Here is a 15,576-nt window from a genome sequence, read left to right on the forward strand (position 1 = left end):
GAGAGAAACACGGCCGTTTTCTGCGTGTTGCGCACATGGGAGGAAACAGAGCTCATGGGGTTTGCACACGCAGCCGTGGAGGGAGGAGCGGGGGCCTGGCCCCCCGTGACCGTCAGAGGTGCCTGGACAAAGGCAGGCGGCTGGGAGCTGCTGGCTGAGAAACGTGCACTGTGTTTTGAAAGAAGAAATAAAACTGGGGGCCCTCGGCCGGCCACCTCGCCGGGGTCGTTTCCTTTCATTCCCTCAGCAGAGCTTTGGCGAGGTGACGTCTTAAGGGAACCCTGGCCCAGAAGTTAGAAGAAACTTGCTAAGGCCAGCAGACATCTGAGCCCCTGGTCCCCTGCTGACCACAAGCCCTGGCCACCATGGCAGGGTCTCCGCCCAGCCCTTCCCCCTGCCCCGGGCCCACCTCCTGCGTCCTGGTAGGAGAATCAGAATCCACCGCCATTCTCATTCGGGGAGGGTACTTCAATGACATGACAGGCTGACAGGCTGTTGAAAACAAGCCCACGCGGCAGCACAGCATTTATAACTGTGTTTTAATTATTTCTTTACAGACCTGCTTCTCCATTCATCCAAGAGGTGCTTGAGTGTGGGAAACACACCTTTCACCTCTGCTCGCCAGGTCCCAGCTCAGGTCCCTGTGCCCGCAGGCGGGCACCTTCCCTTCCTCCTGCTCTGTGAGCAGGCGCTCACGGCGCCCGGGTTAAATGCCAGAAGGCAAAACTGAAAGCGTGTTCCCACTGCCAGGTGGGGCCACGGGGCTGATGCTTATCTCTGAGACCCAGTTTGCCCAGAGGCCCTGGGAAATCGCCGGAGCCGGGGAGCCGGTGGAAGTGGCTGATTTAAAATGCATTCAGGGACCGGAAACCTGGATGAAGTAAGGCTTTGAACATACACGCACGCAGCGCGGTGCATGGATTGTGTTTATGGGACTGTGTTAGCAATTAAACAGAATTGACTTCACTAGCACAATTGCAGCTTATAGTTTCAGTAACCACTTGAGAGAGAGAGAGAGAGACAGGCAGACAGACAGGCTGACTGACTGACAGGTAGATAGAGGTTGTTGCAAGTGAGGACCCGTTTCTCAGTGCCGCTGACTCCCCTCCCGGGTGCAGCAGAAACGGTGCTCTTCTGGTGTTTAAACCTCACATTATACCTGCTTCGTAACTCGGTGCCTCGTCCCATGGATTCCCACGTGTCCCTAACCTCTATTTACTCACTGAAATGCATGACAGTCTGTTCAGAGAAACGCAAGCTAATCCCGTGCGAAATTAGGCAACTGCCAAATGGTTTCAACCTGGTAGAGAGGGACAATCTTTGGGGCTGTTTGAACCCCTTCAAATAATGCACCAAATTTAATCAGAAATTATTCACCTTCTTAAATCATCAAGAAACAAACAAACCACAACCACCAACAACACAACCCTGGAAAATGCCAAACGCCGGCGCTGAACCTGAGACCGCACACCCCTCACTGGCTTAGAAACAGACGCCGCGCCCTTGGAACCGGCGAGCACAGGTGCGCAGGGAGCCCCGCAGCTCGCTCACCTCCGGCGGCAGCCCGGGGCCCGCGGCGGCAGGGACGGCGGCCGCCACAGTGAGGAGGTGCTGGCTTTAGGAAAACACCAGGCGGACAGGAGTCTGGGGGAAGAACAGCAAGTGCCCTCGGAAGGGTCAGTTTAATTCCAGAGCTACTGTCTTCACTATAAATAGGGAAACCCAGAGCATCAGGACAGAGCGAGATGGATGGTGTGTGCGTGCATGTGTGCATGTGGATGTGAGTGATTGTGTGTATGTGTGTGAGTGTGTGAAAGTGTGTATATGGAAGTGTGACTGTGTGTGTATGTGTATGTATATGCATGTGTGTGTGAATGTGTGAACATGTGTGTGTAAGTGGGTGTGTGACTGTGTGTGTGTGCATGTGTATATGGGTGTGTGCATGTGTGTGAGTGTGTGAAAGTGTATATGTGAGTGTGAGTGGGTGTGTGTGCGTGTGTGTGTGTGAAAGTGTGTATATGGGAGTGTGAGTGTGTGGGTGTGTGCATGTGTATGTATATGCGTGTGTGTGAATGTGTGAATGTGTGAACATGTGTGTGTAAGTGGGTGTGTGAGTGGGTGTGTGCGCATGTGTATGAGTGTGTGCATGTGTGTGTGTGAAAGTGTGTACATGGGAGTGTGAGTGTGTGTGTGTGCATGTGTATATGAGTGTGTGCATGTGTGCATGTGAATGTGTGTGCATGTGTATATGAGTGTGTGCATGTGTGCATGTGAATGTGTGTGTGCCTTCACCGGAAACAGACACGAGGTGGCAGGAGCGGGGTGGGGGGGACAGTGCCGAGCATGAATGAGACCAGATCACGGCACTGAGTTACCAAGACCCGCTCCCCGGACAGTCGCTGCGTCGGAAGGACTGTCACAGACTAACTCAGAGAAGCTCGAATGGCAGCCCCCGGACCCCTCGCCGCAGCTGCTCCCCACGGCCCAGCTTGCTCCCTAAAGAGCCATATCTTCGGGGCCCCCTCCAACTCGTGTTTCTCACAAGCTCCCAGGTTATTCTAGCGTGAGTCTCGGTTTAGCGACTCTTCATTTACATCTTTTAGTCTATAAATGAGCAGAGTACAGCTCAGACGCGGGCCAAAGCTGCCCAGGGCCCCCATCTGGGGAGCAGCACAGTCCCAGTTCCCGCCAGGCCTCCGATTATTCCTGCCCGAGGGAGCCGGGTCCCCAGGGTTCCCAGGACACACACGCAGCGCTTGCCTCACTCAGGTTTCACTTTGAAACCCATTTGTTTAGGAAAGAGGACTCTCCTCTCCCTTGGCAGGCTGCCTTCTCTTCCACCACAAATAACTCTTTCTTTCAAACAAAGCTAAGCTTTCTAAAGCTGGGAAAATCCGTCCTGATCACAGTGCAGTTTCCCTCTTGTAGGTTCTATGGAGAGCGAAAGCCATCGTCTACCCTCTGGCCTGGGCGAAGTGGAGATGTCTCAGACCTCAGCCCAAACAGTTGACAGGGTGGTTTTTATTTCATTGGACTAAAAATGTAGAGTTGCCCTGGCTGGCGTTGCTCAGTGGCCAGAGCATCGGCCTGTGCATCAGAGGGTTTTGGGCTCAAACATTCCCTGTCAAGGGCAGGTACCTGGGTTGCAGGTCCAGTCCCGGCCCCCAGTCGTGCTGGACGGAGTTGATGTGTCTCTCTCACGTTGGTGTTTCCCTCTCTTTCTCCCCCTTCCACTCTCTAGAATCAATAGAAAAAAATAACCTCACTCCTCAGGTGATGATTAAAAATAATAATAATAAATATATAAATATAAATATAAAGAGTTCTCATTATGGCCTTGAGCCAGGCCTGGAATTTTTTCCTGTTAAAGTCAGGAAGTATTTTCTTTGTCACATGGTCTCTGTCAAGACCACTCACCTCTGCTACCGACAGGCAGCCACAGGTGACGACTGCCAATAACGCTTTATTCACAAAATTAAGCAACACACTGGATTTGACCTGCAGGCCATCATTTGCTGGCCTTTGGTTTAGGAAATCCAAAGATCTAAAAAAACAAAGTAATTTATCTCTAAGATAAATTATCTCAAAGTAACTTATCTCCACCAGTCCAGTTTAGGTGGAAGACACGAGTTGGAAGTAAGACCATGCAGAGCCTGAAGGGAACGGCCTGGTTCTTGGGGCTGCCTTTGGCTCCTGGGCTGCCGTGACCGAGTCCCGCAGGTGGTGGCCTCAAACCACAGGGACTTACTCTCTCACGGTCCTGGAAGCCTGAAGTCCGAAATCAGACCTCAGGACCTTGCTGCCCCCACCCCCTGAAGGTGCTAGGGAAGGATCTCTCCTCGCCTCCTCCGGCCTCTGGTTTGCTTACAATCCTTGGCTGTGGACACCTGACCCCAGCTTCTGCCTGGTCATCACAGGGCATTTTCCGTGAGCATCTGTGTCTCCCCTCTTCTTACAAGGACACGAGTCCTTTTGGATTTAGGGACCATCCTATTCCACTACGAACTCATTTTAACTAGTTATATTTGCAAAAACCCCTATTTTCCTATAAGGTCACATTCATAGGTACCTAGATTTCGGACTTCAACTTATCCTTTTGAGGACACAATTCAATTCACAACAGGGCCCAGGACTGTCCTTTTACTGTTACATCCTGTCATAGACACTCAACCAGAGGACTTTCTCCCAGCACCTTCCACTTCTCTGTCCCACCCAGACCTGACTTGGGGATGGAGGGTCTGGGGGAAAAGTGAACAACATTCAGTGCAGCCCATCATCTGGGGACAATCACGAGACATCCACACACGAAGGATTTCCGTGAGAAATGGCCCTAAGCTGGTAAAACCTGTACATACAGCCACAAATTTTGTCCCACATCCTACAACCTTTCTTCTGTGTTTGAGCACAAGGCAAAATAATATGGGAACCTCTGGTCAAACCTACCAGCCCCTCCGTTCCCACATCCCCCGCTTTCACTTCCCTGCTGCTCTCAAGCCATTGGAACAGCATCTCACAGTGGCAGTTCCTCCCTGCATCCCTCACCCCTTTTATGCCCCGAACAGCTACATCTCAGCTCTTGTCTCCAAATCTTTGAGGGGCCACAAGAGAAAAAAATAATCCTCTATTGTTGCGTGTCATTCACGTTAGAAAATCTCGCTTCTGGCTCAACCCCAGTCACCGCAGCCCAGGATGTGTGGGAACAAATTTGAGGGCACCAAAGCCTCCTGGTGAGTCACGAGTGGAGACCACGGGCTGCTGTGCAGTGTCAGGTGGGCTGGGAGTGACTCAACAACAGTTCAGGAAAGCGAAGCTCACTGGAACGTTTCTCCCGGCCTCCACTCCCCAGCCACCCAAGGCTGCAGCTAATGTGCCTCTGGAAGACGCTCTTGCTCACAGTCCAAAATACTCAGGGAAAAAGGCATAAAGCTGACGTGTGGCTTGGGCCTTTTCCCGGGAGATTCCTCCCTAAAAACTTACATATGTTCCACTTTATTGTTGTACTTGCAGAGAAAGGGAATTTGAACCTATGGAATTATTATAATTTTACATAAAAAGGCAACTCTGAGAACTATTTCTACGCACAGATTAAACTAATTTACTCACTCAGAGGTCCTGACCGATGAGCCTCCAAAGTGGCCCAGAGGAAAGCTGGCTACTCCCATGTCAACGTCCCCCGTGTTACAATAGCGCTGTTTTCCTCTGAGCAGAATGATCCTGATGAAAATACCAAGCCTTATTCATCACCCATGCCTGGTTTTGGTATACTTGTTTCCATCTTTTGAGAAGCACCATATGGATGTGAAATTTGTCAGCCGCAAGTCTGCGTTGGACAGTCACATGTGTGCCCCTAAGTAGACTGTGTCCACTATCACAGTGCCACAGGGTTAGGAACCCACAGACGGACACAAAAACCGACTTTGTTGGTTTTGGCCAGAGGAGGGGACACTGTGGTCAGTACACCTGAGTGAGTGGGTGAGAGGCAGGTCAGGGATGCCGTACAGGGGGGTGAGAGGCGGAAATGCCAGTGGGGACAACGATCATTGGGTCCATCCACCCAGCCTAGTGGCCAAGGGGGGCCATGCACCTGGTGGAGGAGGCCACCGGTCCTCCCTTCCCTGCAGGATGGCAGTGGCAAGTGCCTGCAATTGAAGTCTCAAACCATGTCCTCAGCTCCCTGCTCCTCAAAGAAATGACCAAGGAGCTGGAAGGGGCAGAGAAGAGGTACATGCTCCCTAGTCCTGAGGCCGGACAAATGCCAGAAAAGTCGTGGTCCCTGTCCTTGGGGCCAGTGGAGTCTGCTCTGAAACAGGGACATTCAACCTAAATCAAGGGACTCTCTGGCATGCAGAGCACTTTTTAAAAAAAATCAATGAGAGAGAGAGAGAAACATCAACGTGAGACCGCATTGCATTCCACCCAGCTCTAGAGAGCACTAGCAAGTCATGTAGTTTTGCTGACAATTTCAAACACAGAAGTAATTCTCTACCCCAATGGCTTCTGAAGCCAGCAGCTTCCACCCAAACCCTGGAAATAAGGCAAATAGTAAAGACTGTGACCTCTCAATATCATATGGGGCAGAGGCCACCCAAAAATAATCTGGAAATATATACCGTGTTTAGCTACTTCCCATCAATTAAAGGCCTTAGGCTTGTGAAGCTGTGTGTTGGTTTGTGGATGTCTGCTTGTTAGACGTGTTGTGATTTCTCTGCTGGAGCAGTGGCTCCAAAGGCTGTGCCCCGTTGGGCACTCACCAGCGGTATTCTCCGCGCCTGTGTCCATAGTTAGCTTCTTGACTAGTGTTTCAATCTGATGTAACATCTACTGGTTCACCCATTAATTGATGGGTTAATAAAAATCTCTGACCAGTGCTTATTTTATATTTACTTGAGACTAGTAAATTTAACTCTTTGGAAGTTATATTTTAATAGCTCTTACTTAATCTGAATTAAAAAAAACACAACACTTGAAATTAGCCTTTGCACCTCCCAAAATGCAGCTCCTCGACCACAGTTGGTTTTAAAAACTGATCCCAGCCCTCCTCTGAGGCCTTCAGGGCTTCAGGGCTCAGGGAAGAACATTTCTCTTTGTCGTGATCCCTGTTTCCTCTGCCGTGTGTGCGTTTCATCCGGTGACATTACGACCTCCCTTCCTCGGCACCCCTGCCCCGTGCTTTCCCCTCTAAACGCAGATGGTGCACGTTCCCCCCCCCTTGGTTTCCCTGGCCTCCGCCCTAGCTTTCTGACGTCACACCTTGCCAGGTGCCATTGGTAGCTCAGGCGGCACTCATTTCACGTCCGAACAAACGTCCGCACGCTCGCTCTCTGAAGAGCTTCTCAAGAAGATCCGAGTCCTGTCCTCCGCTGGCAGGAATCCAGCTCCTAGGAGACGCCGGAGCATCGGGGCTATGGAACCGTCACAGCACAGTCAATGGCTACGGTCAAAGGACCCAACTTCAAGGACCAATCGGGGATCTACAGGCGTTGTCCCTACCTGTAGAGCGAGCGTGTGTGCGTGTGCGTGTGTGTGAACGTCGTAACCCAAGGCTGGGGTGGGGGTGAGATGAGCTCTGTGCGTGTGGCTCAGCCTATTTCTTCAAACATTCTGAATGATAATTAGCTTTGATTTTTACATCTATTCACAACGATAGCAGAGGGCAGTGCACAGCAGAAAGGGGGCTGCAAGCTTTCCACTTAGCAATTAATTCTATTATTAAATGCTAAGAAAAAAATAAGCGCCTGCCAGCTGCAGCCTCAGTATGTCTCCCCAGAAACGGTAACGAGGAGGCTGGGGGAGCACAGTGTCTGTTCCTCCCCCCGCCCTCGCAGAAGACGACGCCCAAGGCGGCTGCTCCGTCCCTGTGAAAACGCAACCCCTCTGCCGGGCAGGCGGCTGGGCCAGCGGCCCCCGGGCGGCGTCTCTGTGACGGACCCATTTTGACAGCGGAGCCTCTACCCTCGGCCGCCTGGGCTGAGCAAGGCGGGGAGTGGAACACACGGGCCACCTGGAACGTCCCCGACAGGAGGCCGCCAACACAGCCACGGACCCCCCTGAATGAACTGGAGTGGGGTGAATGCGGGAGGGGGAAGGGGCAGGGCCCGGGAGCGCCGCGGAGGGCGGCCGGGGCGACGTGTCTGCATTGGGTGGAGCTGTCCCCGACCCTGGCTGTGGAGTCGCTTCCCTGAGTCACACCTGAGGCGTAGTAAATAAATATGCGTCCACCCAGGTCTGGCTAATTCCTGCTCCGCCCTCAACACGTGATGAAACAGACTCGATTCACCCATCGGGGTCACCGCACGGGGAGGGACACGGCTTCTTCCCACGGAGAGGCTCGTGGGGGCAGAAGAGAAGTTCAGCCTCCAAGTCATTAATAATTTAGGCCTCAAGCAGACTTAGGTGAATGTGGTTTTAATTGCTTGGGACTTAAGGGAAAACTGTGACGTATTAGGGACAGGGTGGGACTCGAAGGAAACTGAAGCCAGGCATCCTGTGCCTACCGGCTGTGTGGCCCTGGGGACACTGACGCCCCTCCAGACCTCAGTGTGACTGTCTTTAAAGTGGGCGTCACGACGCCTCTTTTGCGGGGACATCATAAAATATGTGGAAGGAGGTCTGACATATCGTAAGTTTTTAACAACGACTTTTTTTATGTTTTGAAGCCGCAGGAACGTCGCATGCGCTGCTTCCTCTGACTTCGGTTTCCCGCTGCCCAAACCTGCCCCCCGACGTCCTTCAGACGAGCTCGGCCCTGTCTCCTCAAGGAAAACTTACTTAACTTCCCCAGTTCGGGCTGGAGGCCTCTGCCGCGAGTCCTCAGAGGTCTCTTTGCACTGAGATTGCAGTAAGCTAAGTAGCAACTGCATATGTATTAGCTCTAGTATTTATCTTTCCCCCCATTTGATTTCCAGCTTCATAAAGTGGGGGGCACCTCCGGTATGCACCCCATCCTTGACCCCGCAGCTGACAGTACCTGGGGTGGGGACAGAGAAGCATCAGGCACTAGGATACCTCAGTGCCTCAGACCGACATCACCCTCACCTGCCACGTGCGTGTACACGAGTGTGTCACACGCACACGCACACGCACACACACGAATCACAGCGAGGGTGGCACCCCCCCATCTCCTGCACCGACAGACGTCACCCGCTTTCCCCAGATGAGCCACAGGTTGGCCCCAGGAGCTTAGGAGGAGGGAGGCTGCCGCAGGAGGTGTTGTGTGTTTTTTTGAAAATGTGTGGTTCAGAGGCAGATTGTTGATACGGTTTTTCATTTACCATTTATAGCTTTTGTGATTTGGGGCAAGATGCTTCCCCTTGGTGAGAGCCAGTTTCTCATCTATAAAACAGAGATTATGAAACTATATTACAAAAAAACAGCCTGCATTACAGTGCTGTTGATGGATTTGAAATTATATGTGTAGAGCGCTCTCCAGCGAAGGCCGTAAGCCCGGGTTTAATACTCTCCGCCTGTTTTAATTAAGGTGTCCTCCGCCGGCTGGTTCCCACGGCCGCCCTGAGGGTCGGTCAACAGCAGACATTCAGCGAGTAGGCTCTGCGGGGCTGGACTGGATCGGAGGGCTCGCCTGCTTTGAACGCAGCCCTCCTTTCATAATTCCTTTTTAACTTTTATATATTAAAATTCCTTCGAACCCTGTCCCCTTTTATAAACATACCCAGGTTGTGGGCTGGATCCCTGGTAGCGGGGGTGCGGGAGGCCGCTGATCGATGTTGTGCTCTCACACTCTCGTTTCTCTCTCTCCCTCTCCCTTCCTCTCTCTCTAAAAATCAATAAACTATTTTTAAAAGTAGGATCCTTGTGGATGTAATTAGTTAGGATGAGGTGACACTGGAGTAGGCCGGATTGGTGTCCTCGCCAGAAGACACCAAGAGGCACAGACGTGGACTCGGAAGGAGGCCACGCGGGGGTAGAGGCAGAGATTGGGGTAACCAATGGACAAGCCAAGGAACAGCATGGTTTGCAGGCCACCGTCCAACGTGGAAGAGGCCGGGGAGGACGGTCCCCTAGAGCCTCGAGAGAGAGAATGGCTGGTGTGGCAACCTGGCTTGAGAGGCCTGGCCTCAAAAATATGACCAAATAAATTTCTATTGCTTTAAGCCACCCGGTCCCTGCTAATTTGTTCCAGCAGCTCTGGGTAACTGATAGAAACATCAGCCGTCCAATATAAAGTATAACCTGAGTTGGTGTCACAAAGCAAAGCGCGTCAGCCACACAGGAAATCACATTTTCACGCCATCAGCACCCCCGCCGTTTAAGTAATTTTTAAGAGAGATTTATTCTCTCTCCAACTTGTTCACCGGACGAATACTTGCTGAGCGCGTATTTGAACCAAGGCCATTCTGAGCGCGGAAGGTCCGTGGGCGAGCGGGGCGGACAGAGCCCGGGCCCCACAGAGCTGACCTTCCCGGGGCGGCCGGCGGGGCCGTCAAATCCGCAGCTCGAGGGCTTCGTCCGGCTCCTCTTCTGCTAAATGGTGACGTGGATTCTAACCCGATAACTTAACAGGTTTCGTAACGGTTTGCGGAAAGGATTGGTGCAGCCGTGTAGAGTAGATAGGTGTCCCCTGACCCGGGAAACGGGGGAGACCTAAAAATCGCCGAAGGCATTGCATCCAAGACAGCGGCTGGGAGATCTCCCACGATCGCTCTGTGGGCCTCCTCGGCTCTTTCCCTAGAGCTTGAAAACTGTTTAATGTGCCCTTTCTAGCCAAACGCCTGTCAAACCCTATTTCTACTCGATTTTAATTAGGAGCAAGAACTAATACCCTCTTAATTAATTGCGCATCTCCCCTCAATTCCTCTGCCACTTCTTCCTCCGCCAGACAACCCCAGACAGACCTGCTGCGGAGGTGAGGAGCCTGCTGGTCCGAGACCACGAGGAAAACAAGACAGAGCCACCGACGCCGGGGATTCGAATTCATTCGCACGCTCTCCACGCGTGGTAATTCCAACGCGCTTTGAGCGGCCGCCTCGAAAAATAGGCGCGTTGCCCAGCAAGTACCCACCAGTCTCTGCCGATAGCTCCCTCGTCATCCGTGAATCGCCAGCAAGACCTCCCTCCGCTGGGCCACCGCGTTCCCCACTCACCCAACAGACACTGCAGACCGTCCCCGACTCGCGAAGCTCCAACTAAAGGCGTTTCACCCTTGCAGCGGTTTCTACGCAATCAGTGGAAACCGTATTTCAAATTTTTATCTTTTCCGGGCTAGCGACGCATGGCCCTGTGCTCCCTCAGGACGCTGGGCAGCCAGCCGGGCGCCATCACCAGGGCGACCAGCCTGCGGGCCGCGGTGCACAGCGTCGCAGTGTCCTGTGGATTCTGTGTGTCCGCATCCCATCGCGTCTACACACGCCTGTGTGTCTCCTGCAGCCGGCGAAAGAGGAGGAAGGCACCTAAAGGTGATCCTGGACTCACGGCGGGGTCACGGCCCGACGGCAAGCGTGCGCCCAGCGCCTGCTCAGGGTGCAAAGCGGGCTGGGCTGAGCGACGGTGCGTGGCCGGGGAGGCCCGTTAATGGCATTTCCGACCGATGACGTTCTGAGCCCGCCGTGGGTTTGTCGGGAGGTAACCCCAGCCTGAGTCAAGCGGCGTCTGTGGTTTGTAGCTGGAGGCCTGTGGCTGGAGCCGGGGAAACAGCTAATAACCCCGGACTTGCGCCCGTGGGGCGCCTTCTCTGCAGGCATTCGTGGTTGTCAACAGGACCGTGGCAGCTCCGTGACGCTGGTCACCGTTCATCAGTCCTGTTTGCGTGAAATAAACCCTGGCGCCGTTTAGCGGAGACAGTTCCCGGCACATAGCGAGTTGGGGCCTTGGAACAGCCATTTGGTTGAATGAACACGGTTTCTTCCCGCGGAGACGAGGGGCTTGGTGAATGAGATGAACGGTCGTAGATCCACACCCGAATCAAGTTATAAACGACAAAGCACAAATGAAACGAACTGAAGCCAACCGCTCCCAAGGCAGTTCCACGCAGGCACCACAGGCGCCTCTGGTTCCCGGGGACAACGCGAGGGCCTCAGGGCCCAGGGAGCCTGCGCAGGGGACCGGCTGGCACAGGACGTCTCGGGGTGGCGTGTGGTCAGAGCTCCAAGTGTGGGGGCAAAATTCATTCTGATTGATGCCAATGGTGAAGAACCATTTGTTAAGCAAAAATAGACAAGTGAACCTTAATAAAAGTAATAAATTTATTTTATTTATACAAAGGAGACGGCAGCCCCCTTTTCGTGGCTTATCATTGCTGAGCAAACCCACGAGTCGTATTTACGACGCAAGGGCTTTGACGTTTTGCTGTTGTTAATTCTCACCAGAGGATATTTTTCCCACTGATTTTTTGTTTTTTAGAGAGAGTGGAAGGGAGGGGGAGAGACAGAGGGAGACGCATGACGGGCTGCCTCCCACACACGCTCCTCCCGGGGCCGGGAATCGAGCCTGCAGCCAAGGCGTGTGCCCTTGGCCAGAATCGAACCCACGACCCTTCAGTCTGAGGGCCAAGGCTCTACCCACTGAGCCAAACCGGCCAGGGCTACCACGCAAGTATTTTAAAATCTTTCACTCTCCCTTTGATGGGAATATACTAGCATTTAGGCCCCACCCGGCCACGCGTTAGTGCCTCAGACACAGGTCCTACGCTGGGAGAAACGGGCTGAAAACGGACGTGAGCCTTATAAAATCCCTGCCCGCGGGCGTTCAGCCAGCCAGGGCCCTCGGTGTTACCACGCGCTGACCCCTCCCTTCGTGGGAAGGACAGGAACCAGGCTAACAGGTGCCCGTCGCCCTTCAGCCTCTAACGCAGACCAACGTGTGGGTGGCCCTCTGAGAGTCCGGGTAATAAATGCCAGCTACCTGCTATATCAGGAACAGCCACCGCCCCCAAAGCCAGCCCGATCCAGGTCACCCCACGACCTGCCCCGTCCATCGCCAGCTATGCCAGGGGGAGAACCGGAGCCCAGGGCCCTGCGGCAGGAGAAAGGGGGCTGGGGACAGCCCGGGGCGTTAAATACGCGTCACACAGAGACGCCGTCGCGATCTCAAGGTCCCCGGGGGTTCGCGTCCAGGTTTGCGAGGCGCTCGTGGCATTTTACAGCCTCCGGAAAAGAGGAAGCTGCCTCTATGCCCCTCTCCTTCCTTGCCTCGCTGCCACCCCCCGCCTTCCGCGGCCACCTCCCCCGACGTGGCAGCCGGGCCACGTGACTCTCCATCAACATCTGCTTCCTTTCTCCCGCTCGTAGAGAGTGGGCATGAGTAATGAGCCCTCGCCGCCGCCGTTAATTGTGGAAACCATTAGCCGGCGTCCAGGTGCTGTTTACTACACGCGCGTTGTAATTTTCTAGCCTAAAATCGGCGACTCCCCCATGTCGCCGTCTGCCCCGGGGCAGGAGCCCGGTGCGGCCTGGGAGCTGTGGAAGGCGGTGGCAGCCCCATCCGAGGGGCGGAGAGGGACAGACCCACACCCGCAGCGCCTGAGGCAGTAATTCCTGCCGCCAGCCGGCCCTCGTGAGGACCAGGCCCTTTTGCCAGCCGCCCCCCAGATCCCTCTCTTCGCAGCGGATGGGAAATCACTGAAACAGCGGCGACCGACGGACGCCCACCCCGCGCACTCTTCCCCTCCCTGCCGCCACTCGCCCACGGATTCTGGGCAGAGCTTGTAGAGAAGACAGAGCCGGTCCACCTGCGAAGCCGGCTGAGAGCCGCACGTGTGCCTCTGTGGGGGAGGGCAGGGCGGGAGCGGGTCAGGAGCCCCCGGAAGCCTGACGCAGACGAGGAACGGCGAGGCCGGAGGCTCCAGGGAGACCAGACCGCGCGCGGGGAAGGAACGCCCGGGCCACACAAACGCTGCCTAATGCTTTTGTTACACAAAACAGATTATAGCTCCCATCTGTTTCCTAGAAGGCACCTGTGGTTTCCCTCAACACGCTCGAGATAGAAGGAAACAAAGCCTGAGTTTACATTTTTCCCGGGAAGTATCCTGCACCCCTGAACGCACCTGCTGTTCCTTCCTGGGGCCCAGGTTCCCCACACTGCTCCTCTCGCAGGGTCCCCGCAGCCCCCGGGATCCCGGGGAAGACGCCCCCAGGACGATCGGGCTGCTCCCAGCCTGGACTCTGGGGCACCCTCTGCGTTTACAGCCACGGCCTGTGTGGCCCCACTGCCGTGGAATTCGAGATGCACCTGATGAAAGCCGCCTTCCCTCCTTTATACTTTTATATTCTTAGCCTCGTACAACATCTGAATGAAGGAATAACATCCCCTGAGGGCCTTTCTGACGCACAACGCTTTCAATACCTGCTAGAGCTAGGACGTGCTCAGAGGCGTCCATTCAACCTCAAGTTTAATGCCCTCGCCTGAGACACAGAAACATGAAGTGACGGTGCTGAGCCGTTTTTCAACTGGCACCATCCCCGCCTTCCCTAGCGTTCCCTGCGTCCCAGGGAAGATCCCAGAGCTACACTTCCCAGAAGCCCAATCCCCACAGGTGTCCAGGTGAGTGTCTAACAGGGAAAGGAGAGGAGAAGCCCGTGTTTTCCAGCAGCAGTCGCAGGTGGAGGGATAGCTGGGCTCACAGGTAAAACAATGTGGGCGAAACGTGGGTGTGACTTTCTTTTTTTAATGTTTTTATTGAATTTAGAGGCCAAGGGAGAGAGAGAGAGAGACACATCAATGTGAGAGAGACATCGATCAGTTGCATCCCGCACATGCCCCAGTGAACTCCTGCACGTCTCCGACTTAGTTGCCAGGGGAGACCTTTGGCCACGGCTTCGTGGTCCTTGTCCCCGCGCCCTCACAAATGTTTTGTTCACTGCTGGAACCTTCCTATGAGAAAAGAGTTACCCTTTCAATAGTCGGTGCTCAGTCCATTGAATGTCCACAGCAGAGGAAATGAATTTTGACTCCTTACCTCACACCACACATAAAAACCGAACCCAGATGCCTGTAGGTCTAAACGTGAGAAGTAAGACAATGGAGATTTCAAAGAAAACAGTCAAGAACTTCTTCACAACTGTGGGGTAAGCAAACCATAAAAAGACATAAAGAAACTGATGACGTTAAAAGACAAAATTGGTAAGTAGGATCCATTATACAACTAAGAGCCTCTGACCAGCTGAAGGCAGACTAAGTGCAGCAGAAGGGAAGGCGGCCGCGGGAGAGAAGACACTTGCCCGGCGTGCGTCATCCCCAGGGGGATCCAGAACGCAGAAAGAGCTTTTACAAACCAATACGAAAAAGGCGGGCGTGCCAAAACAGGAGAGAGACTTCATAGGCACATAAAAAGAGAATATCTAAGTAGCAAAAAATATGTTTAAAAGGTGCTCAACTTCATCAGTCGTCAGGTAAATGCAAATTAAAACCACTACACATGTGAGAGTAAGTCTGTGACTCAGAAGACAGACAAAACCAAATGTTGTGCTTGGAGCAACTAGACTTCACATACTTAGAAGATATATATGTATCTATATTAAGATATATATATATATTAAGTGGAATATATATATATCAATAGAGATGTGGACATATATTTACAAAAACATATTCAAGCATACTTAAAACAGCAATATTTGCATAGGCTCCTATTAGAAAAACACCTGATCAATCAATCAATAGTAGATAATAGATGAACTGTAGTGTGTACAAACACGGAATATTATGAAGTCATGAGGAAAAAAATACCATTTCCTTCAGCAAATGGATGAATTGCAATCAAAGCAGCTCAGCTGTAGAAGAACACTTACTGGGAAATTCCATGTGTACGAAGTTTAAAATCAGAGCAAAGGCGTCTGTGGCTCTAGAAGTCGGGCTACTTGCTGCCCTTGAGGACGTAATGGGGAGGAAGGGACTCGGGGTGACTTTTTCTAAGGTGCTCGTCTCGCTCGCAGAGCCTAAGCCTTTATTTTGGCCCCAGGCCCTCCCCAGAGCTTCGACTTCCCCACCCAGCTCCGCGCTGCATGTCTTCCTCTGCGCATCGACCCCGAAGGTCAGCGAGGACCACGCGAGACGGGAGAGAGACGGGACCGCAGCCCCCAGAACCGATTCCATCCTCACAGGTCCGCAGCGCAGAGTAGGTGC

This window comes from Miniopterus natalensis, chromosome 13 (assembly GCF_054644295.1).
Source record: "Miniopterus natalensis isolate mMinNat1 chromosome 13, mMinNat1.hap1, whole genome shotgun sequence".
Classification (NCBI taxonomy): Eukaryota; Metazoa; Chordata; class Mammalia; order Chiroptera; family Miniopteridae; genus Miniopterus; species Miniopterus natalensis.